We start from the raw sequence: 9,821 nt of genomic DNA on the forward strand, positions 1-9,821 counted from the left end.
AAAAAAAAAAAAAAAAAAAAAAAAAAAAAAAAAAAAAAAAAAAAAAAAAAAAAATATTTTTTTGAAAAAGTGAAAAAAAATATATAGGTCCAAACACATCCCACGCGATTCTCTATCGATTGGTATAGTCCAATTTTGATCGATTTTTTACACTCCGTACACCCTCGTGACTTGGTGAAAAAAAAAAAAAAAAAAAAAAAAAAAATTAAAAAAGAAATCTTGTATAATTGCCTTCTAATTGAATTTTTATGATTAGGTAATAGATGTCTATATAATTATCTTAAACATATATGTGTAATTTAATTGAATATATACACAATGATCTGCATAATCGCATTGCAATTTAGAGAATTTAATGAAAAAGGCGACTTTTAATTTCGTGAACAAATATAATTGCAAGATTCGTAAATTTAAGATAGATATCGAGCATAATCGATTGTGCGTAGAAGCCCAAATGACGCGATGTTTGCTCACTTGAGTTTTTCACGGAACCGCGGATGACCGCGGCCGCATCTCTCTTTTTATTATTCTTCGTATCGGCCGTTGCCGGGGTCGTTTGTCGTTGGCGTCGTTTCTTCGCCAACGTCATGCGACAACTATGTGCGCGACACACCATTCTCGGAGACGTGCGGCCGGGATTGCAAAAGGTCTTTACGTTCGTAGTTTGCTGAACGACCGACGTCGCGATATGATTCTACAATGATAGATAGAATACGCATAGTTTCGTCATTGCGTCAGAGTCTCTCTTTGAACGATTTACCGATTTGATGCTATCATCAGGAATATCTATCGTAATTTTGATGGTAACTTAGATTGGTTTTTTATCAAAATTATCGTGTATCTTTTAGCCTATTTCATTACTATGAAACAAGATAAATAGGTGATAGCTTTTTGCGTGGGCTATATATAACGGATAATCATTAAAAGTCACTTATTTTTCTACGTTTAAAATTATTTATTTTTACATAATATTTAAATATTGTCAATTCTATATTCGATTCTTTTATACATATATATATCTTATATATACTTCATATCAATAAAAACTAAATTTCATAAATTCTATTTTTTTTTTTCTACAGTGTCAAAAGAGGAGCTTCTAGCTAGGACTCGCAGATGTTAACCAGAACAAAAGAATTTCTTCGAACTTCTCCATAAAGGTAAATAAAATAATTTTTAAGACAATATTTTTCGTAATTGCCCTATTAATTCTAAGATCCTAGATCTTCAAACGAGGTACGCTGAAAGTCAATCTTCGCGCGAAGGAACGTAATGTAGGTCGCATGAGACGTGGCAAGATGCTGCTAAACAGAACCATATACGGTACAAATATCTCGGTAGCTGTGCTCGGTCCATGATATTTTTCTTAGTCTCCTTTTGTAGATATTTCATCTAGAGATCTTTCGTCACCGTTTCGTTATTCCCGCTTTCGCGATCTTATTTGCTTCTACTTTAAAAGTCGCATAATTGATTTTCGCAATATCGAGTCATTGATAGTTCTCGGAATATAGCCGACATCAATAAATGAGTCATCGATAGAAAATGCAAAGGGGAAATAAAATTTTATTTCACGTGGAATTTAACGTAATCTTAATGCGACACTTAACTGCAAAGATACATAATATCATAAACTAAAAAAAAAAAGAAAAAAAAATATTGAAACATTTAATTGACGTTTTATTATGGAAAAATTAATCTTGCGCGTAGTTCCTCTGTTTGATAATTAAGACAATATTAGACTATATATTGAACATTAGAGTTTAAACAATTAGAATAAAAGGAGCAAAAATTTCTTTATCCTGATTAGTCAATTCCAATCTTAATGCATAATCCGATATTGAACTAAAGTGCACTTTAGATAATTTATTATATTTATCTATTCCGTGATCTATTTCGCGTTACGAACAGAACTTCGTCACGGTGCCGCGAGTTGAGCACCGCTGGCATGCCTAGACGCCGTCGCGGTCGGATCTTTAAACTTTAAAAGCCAACGCGCGAATCGGCCGCGAAACTATTGACGGCTGGACCAGGGTCGCCGCTGTCGGTCCGCAGACCCCCTCCCCCCCCCCCTTTTTTACCCCGACAACGAGAGAGGGCCCTTTCGAATTTTCTCCCCTCTACTTTTCACTCCACCCCCACTTATCTCGCTCTCGTGTCGGCCTCTTTCTCTTGTTCGCGGACACAGTAAGTAAGGCTTCCACCGTACGGCCGCTTCCACCACGATTATGCAAAATAATTATCGTGGAATGCGGTCAGCTGTTCCCAGACGCACGCTGACGTCACGCGCGTGCTTTCTCGCCCGGTCACGTGCGCAGGCGTCTTCTTAGAAAATAGCACAATCGACATAATATGCCGAAAACACATGCTTTATAATCGACATCAACTTCTTTTCGTATCTTTTCTCGGGGATATTTAGGACTACGCGCAGCCATGAATATTGATAGCGACGTTACGTGGTTGGGGATTCATGGGAAAAAATCACTGATCTAATTCGATGTTAAAATATATCTTCGGAAAGTACGATTTTGTGCGATAATCTCATGCGAAATAATACTTTGACGTGCAAGTAATACTCATGTTCTGATAATATCCACAGATAATTCGGGTAATATTTCTCAAAATGTGGCACGTTTGAAAATATCTCTATGTTTTCTTAAAGAAGTAAAGTATTGCATCGCTTTTCGTTCGGGTAACTATATTCATTAGTTATCGATAGTCATCATTATGTCGCAAAGGCATAGCAAAGCGGCAAACATTTAATTATTTCACAACTCGGTATCACATGTTGTTTAAGTTCACAAGAGATAAAAGCGTTTTATGTTCTTTTGCTAGGATCGGTCGTTTCCGTTTTCTCGCGTGATAATCAGACTATATGTAACAGTATCGTGTCATATATGGTATTATATTGCCATTGTAGTGTATTGTACATTTTAATGAGATTCATTCGAACGAGATGAAATTGAATATATAAAACGCTCTTGTTAGTACGGTAGTTATAAAGAGTATAAAAAAAATGAACTGGTTTAATATACTAAAGCTTTTTTATATCAAAATTTATAAGTGCTACAGCCATCCGCGTAATATCACCTTATTTTCGTTATTAAATGGAATATGAAGTAAAAAATAAAATTAATTTATAATATGAAAAGTGTTATATAAAATTTCTAATTTTTTTAAACAATCTTTTTTGCAGAATTGTTCTACGATTCCATCATAGTTGAATGCTATTCAATTATGAGTAACTGATAAGTATATAAAAGATTCTTGATTATTCGAGAGATACGTGATTGATCTGATTAGAATTCGAATATTTTATAAAAATTTATTTTTTTTAATGCCACATAGCTTGAAACATAGGTTTCCTTTAGCATTTTACTGGCTAAAATAAATTTAATACGTTTTGCGGAAATAGAATTTTTATTATTCGTATTTTTTATTATTCTTCCATTAATAATGACGTAAAAAAATATTACCAGCAATATATTGTTATTTATTTTAATCGCCTGAAAAATTTTATTTATTCATGATTTATCAGTCTCTTTACGCGATAATCTCGAATATACATATTGCGCAAAATATTCATTAGGCCAAAACAGTGCTGGGATTTACTTGCACATTTCGGCCCGATTCCATGGCTCACGCCTATTGCCCCCCACTCACCGTTCGTGCGTTAGCAACGAGTCGCCAGACACGCGTAACTAAGGAGCGCGACGCTATGTCTCAGGAGCGTCCGCATGTAAGAATGCCTGTTTTCTTCAATATTCTATATTTCATTGATATAAAATATTGAAGAAAAACTTTTAATTATAGAAGAGTATTGTCGATATCGATATGTATTACTATCGGGCCGAAATGTGCAGGTAAATACCAGCACTGGGTCAAAAGATAACCTTACTGAAGCCGATTACCGTCGAAAGTAGCATTATAGTTCACTCGATTGTCATCGGTGATTTAAATTCCGTCCCGCTCGTTGAGATAGCTTCGGTAAAAGATCTCTAATATCTGACGCCGCAGTTCTTTTTTGCCATAAAAATGCTGCGGCGACTCTACGGCCGAGTAGAGGGTCTCCCCTCTAAAACTCGCCGCGAAAACCCGCCTCTATTACGCAGCAGAAAGCAGAACCTTCATCGGCTTCAACGGTGGCCTCTTCGATAGTAGAAATACTGGTCGGAGGTGGGTCTTTAAAAAATTAGCGAGGTTCGGCCCGCGCGTGGGTTCGTTCAACTCTTTATCCGTCTCTCTTGTTCGTTCGTTCACTCGCGTGCACGTACGCACGAATATCTCCCCTCCTGCCCTCCTCTCTCTCTTCCACACGCACAGATTCTTCCCTTCTTCCTTCTCTTTCTCTCTTCTAGTTCGTTCTCCGACGCGCTGGGCATGTCCACGTGAGCACGGAATGCTTCGCTGAAATGACTCATTATTTTTCTCTAGTTCTCTTTTTCCATTTTTTTAATTTATGAAATAAAATTATTTAGTATTTTTTTATTTTTTTTTATCTTATTTTTTACAATGTCCTACTTTTGTGAAAGATTAGATAATTAGAAGTTTTGTAACAGAGGCAAAAAGAATTCTTTCTTTTGTATGAAATTAGAGGTGTTTTCTAAAAAGAAATATTAGAATTACAGATATGTATTTATAGAAAAGTACGAAATATATTCGCGTGGGAATATATTTCGTAATGCATTTCTTAGAATTGACATCATCACTGGAAGTTTTTTATTTGAGATATTTGAAATCATGAGAAATATCTCGGATGCTGCAACATCATTTCGGGGAAACTGATGCATTTGACGTTTACTAGAAGTGATTAACGCTCAGTATTTCATCATAAATAGATAAAAATAATTTGCGTGTAATAATAACTTTATTTCCTGTAACACCGATAAGAGATAGGGAGTAGATGTATTTACGAAGCCAGCGACTTTATTGCTAGGTTGAATCAAAGGGAGAAGTGCATGCGGGTATGCTCCGTGATTCGCAGAATATATGTTAGTGAATTGAACAAATGGCTCTTGAAAGCCAATGACTCTCTCTTCCTCTCTTTCAAATTAATAAAAATTTATTTTTCTTTTTTTTTAATTATTAGATATAAAAAATGTTTTAACAATATTTTATCTATAACAATTAAAAAATAAATACGGAGAACAAACAAGATGAATAATATTGCAAACGTTGCATAAAAAGACAAAAATGAAAAAAATGAAATACTTATCTAAAAATGCAAAATATATGTATTAATATATTTCATGAATATTTTGTTTAATTAACTTTTCTCCTTTAAGCGTAGTCTCTTTTATAATGATTATTTGTAGTTTTATTAATGTATATAAAGATACACATGTATACACCAAGGACAGAAGTACGAGAAATACAAGAGAGACATATAATAAAAATGATAATTTTTACTCTTAATTTAGATTACAATTATCGCGGCCGATATTGCGTTATCGCGATGACGAAAAATTTCTTGGACGATTATTATTTTCCGCAAGGCGACGACGGTGCCGGAAAAAAGAGGAGGGAGAGACGATGACGGTCATAACAATATCACTGTTGTTAAGATAACCGAAGACAACACGGTTCCCACGTACGTTGTAGTACATATATTTTTGTTTGAAACTTGCCCATGCTTGTAACTGCAGGGATCCTCTAACTGGCATTTTCTTTAAACGAACGGATGTTAGACCTTCGTATTTTGTGATCTTTTATTATATTTACAACTACTACTTATGAAGAGTGCTAACGACCGATGTTTACAATGATCGCTCTAGCGCCTATATAAACATTTGCAGCACTCAGATCCTAACAAAATTATTCATAGTCGTGTTCAATATGTGTGTTGCCAGTAACCAAATTAGCAATATCACGTGAAATCTACGCAATTTTGAGAAGTTTTGCGTAGTCGCGAAAGAATAATACTTATGTCCCTCCAAAAAATTGATTTTTATTTCTGACAATAAAACCACCACAATAAATACACTTCATTGTGTTTATTGCATAGTAAATCGTATGAATTGATATTATATCAAATTTTTTAAGACGTTAAATGCGTGAAAAGGTGTGAATCAATGATTCTTTGGCATAGTTACTATTGCGTCTCGAAAATAGCAACGAGAGAAAGATAGAGGCACACATTAAAAACGGTTATATATGTATATATACGTGAGTAGCGCGTTTATTTTTTCCTTCGTAATCAGTTCTCGGATCATCCAATCAACAGAGTTCTAGGGCTCGTGGACCATCACGACGAATCATCGTATCTAGCCGCGATTTAGCTGTGTGTGACGCGAAGCAGCGTGGGAACTCCTTCGAGGCACACGCAGCGGTGCTCAATCGGGCCGAATTATCGTTGGCCGGAAATTCGCATGACTCCCTCGCTTTAAGTTTCAAATCCGACGATTTGCCGTATGAACAGCGCGCTATCGAAGTTCGCACATTAATTTTGCGATTTTCTCCGCGAATTCGTGCGCAAAGTCGAGCGGAGATTAATTAAGAGCACGTTGACGATAAAAAAAACCGCCTCGCGTTCCCGCGATCTCACATGTCAGTTCTTGCTACGGAAATTGTTAAATTAATTCTATATTGCATACATTAGCTAAATAAATTATCTTTTCGGAGACTTGGAATCACATAATAAAAAATATTTCTATAAATAAATGAAACAAAAAAATGGAAGATTTTTACTTCTTTCATAAATGATTCAATTTTCCATTTCATTTTCCATAAACCATGGAGCGATATACTTTATTCTATTTGCTTTTTTTACATAAATATAAAAAAAGAGATATATTTTAATGAATAGCAGATCGAAAGGAAAGGATCAAGGCTTGTACATTTTACCTTGAATGAAAATAGCATCGGGATATTTAACGCGAGATTCGGTAGGAAATTATGGCGGGGATGATGGGTCAATGTTTCGTGGAATGCGGGGAAATAATGGAGGTCAAACTTCCTCGGGTCTGTGCTTGCCGCCGACGAGATGAAAGGTGGCGGTGGTTGGTTAGTCGGAGAGGCCGGACGTAGTAGGTATATCTCTCCTTCGTCTCTCTCTCCTCGCTTCTCTCGCGTATTTTATTTGGCGAGTTTTTGCCGTGTTTTACGAGCGGCTTAGCGGCGCTTTTTATAGCCGGCTCGCTTCACAATGCGCCATCATAGTGGGTTTTTACAGACGTCCTGTAGAGTATCTAAGCGGCAGTGTGTATATCGAATGTGTGAGTATTTTACATACGCGCCGTTATATAATGAGCAGCGTGCGCAGACTGTTTCCCGCTGTTTAAGGTTTCCGACACATCAGGTGAATCCGTTCGCGCTTCTTTCTTCGATGACTTGTAGTAAATAATCATAAGTGGCGAAAAAAACGCTTAAAGTTATTCTGCATTTTTTAAAAATTATAATTTACTAAAAGCTTTTATACAAAGGATAAAAATATTACGCAATTTAAGCAAAAAGAAGTTTAATAAGACTCCATTCTCTTTCTATAAAGATAAAAAATATCATGAATAATTTAAAATGAGAAATTTGACAAGGTTGCTTTTAAGAATTTATTATATCCATTAATTTTATTCAGTTGTAAATAAACTAGCACTTAAAAGATGAAAATTCTTTTAGGATCTTTTATGCGATCTGTGCTGGGGAAGATCAGAAAACTACAAGGAGATTTAAATATCTGAATCTCTTTTAGAAAAATAATCTTCCTTGTTTACTTATCAAATGTGTGTGTTTAATATGCACTTATGAAATGATATATCTGAGCTTTTTTAAGTATTATTTAAGAAAGAGAGGGGAAGAGAGAGAGAAAAAGAAAGAGAGAGAAAAAGTATATATACAGAAGATGTTTCAGAATATCTATCTTAATTTTAATGAAGGATTTAATCACAAGAATTGTGAGAGATGCGTGTTAATATATCCTGTATATAATACGTATACAGAAATATACAAACACACACACACACATAGAGTCACTCTCCTCTTCATAATAATATATTTAAATATTGCATATAATTTTTAAAATAAGAAATTATAAATATCATTAACACATTCATTAAATAACAAATTATATTTAGGCAATGATGTAGCTAAATCGTTTCTTTTCGATATGCTCGAATTTGATATGCATGAATATTTATTTATGCTGTTGCTGTGTGAATACTTGCACATAACTATGCATATATGTTCGTATATGTGTACATAAAATCATATACATAGATTTCACTCTCTTTCTCTGTTTTTCTTATTTCTCTCTCTTGTTCTTTCTTCATTCAGATACTGGCCATGAATGAACCGCAGACTCTTCATTCTTACTATATAGCGAACACTCTTTTCCCACACTTTAATGCCACAATAACCGTCCTTTGAAGATCGAGGCTGTCTCGTCGATTTTTTTTATAAGGATACTATGACAATGTTGCATTTGTATATTTAATATTAATACGAAACACTGACATATAAAAAACATTATTTTAGTGACAGTCATTATAGACAGTCATTATCATTTATTTACTAATTGTAAGTAGAGCCCCTCTTTCTTTTCCTAAATAATTTGGATAAAATATATTTATAAAAGTTACAATTAGAATAACTATTATACGTAATATAGCATATCATTTTTTTACAATATAATGAATGAAAAAAACAAATTTTATGTATATATAAACACGCACATATGTAAAATTATTTTATTTTGCTTTTTATAAGAATGCGTTGTGTGTTTTAGTTTTGTTGAACATCAAATGTTCTAAGAATTTGAATATTATTTAAATGACACATCTCATACGATTGAAAATATTTCGATAAAATTAAAGTTATTCAAAGGCAACGATGTATTGTTTCCTTTATATTTCTTTAATAATTTCCTAAATAATCTGTGTTGAGTATGTGTCTGTCAAGACAATTATTATTATGTGACCACAAAGCATGATTGGGTGAGGACACTAAAATCGTATTCACCTCGATATTTACTGCCGATCATGACGATTGTACTGACTGTCGACACGTGGTCAACCACGCATAATTATGAGTATTCTTACACATTCTTACTCAGATTAATATAAATGAATATCATGCGTATATGTGTGTAATAAGTAAAAAAACACAAGCTAATATGCAATTTTATTTATTATGTTTATGAAACTTTGCAATATTAAATTTGTGGTTAAGCACCTGATTACGCACCAGAGGATATAACATAAACCGCAATTTTACATTAAGAAAGATAATATTAAGTTATATTCATTAAAGTCTTTTATCAAACTTTTCCTGAAAAAAAAAAACAAGGTGAACGAACCCTTTACTCGATTATACGATCGATGCTTTTTTTATCATGTTATAATTGGGTCACGCACTCACGTCTCTATGAATTTATATTGCACATACACACGCGCGCCCTGTTTCCGGTCGTGACATCATTTCTCCTTGCCAACTACGTCTCAGACAGTGCCATAATGTTCATCGCTTTGGAATGAACGTATTTAAAGATATACATTTTTAGACTTGTGCCTGGAAATGATTAATGATGATGTATATCATTATGTTGAATGTTATGACACTCAAATAAAAAAAAAAAAAATGTCGAATTATTATTTTTTATTTTACGTTTACTAAAGCCAGATTAAATCTCGTTTAATGCTTCATGGATCTCGCGCCGGAGAGAGGATCCGTTTTCTATTGTAAGTAGATGCATACGTGTAGTGCGCATTGTCTGTGGTTTAACGACGATATTCGAAGAACCGAAGAGGGTTGACCGGATGAGATCGAGACGTTTTTAAAGTCTGTATATGTTCCCTACATCCGAGTCGGGAATTAGTTTCGGCGCGTTGCTCACG

At 34.3% G+C, this 9,821-nt stretch overlaps 1 long non-coding RNA gene across 7 annotated transcripts in view; it reads left to right on the forward strand.

Moving 5' to 3' along the window:
• Nucleotides 1-9,550, forward strand: part of LOC115240694 — a 27,523-nt gene extending 17,973 nt beyond the window's left edge. For 6 of the 7 annotated variants that reach the window (XR_003884799.1, XR_003884802.1, XR_003884801.1 and 3 more), the window contains 2 exons: nt 1,083-1,160; nt 5,418-9,550. This is a non-coding gene — a long non-coding RNA (uncharacterized LOC115240694). The remainder of the gene's footprint in view (nt 1-1,082; nt 1,161-5,417) is intronic. The other variant, XR_003884800.1, reaches the window with a different exon arrangement.
• Nucleotides 9,551-9,821: the final 271 nt, after the last annotated feature.

This window comes from Formica exsecta, unplaced genomic scaffold (genome assembly GCF_003651465.1).
Source record: "Formica exsecta isolate Colony F162 unplaced genomic scaffold, ASM365146v1 scaffold444, whole genome shotgun sequence".
Classification (NCBI taxonomy): Eukaryota; Metazoa; Arthropoda; class Insecta; order Hymenoptera; family Formicidae; genus Formica; species Formica exsecta.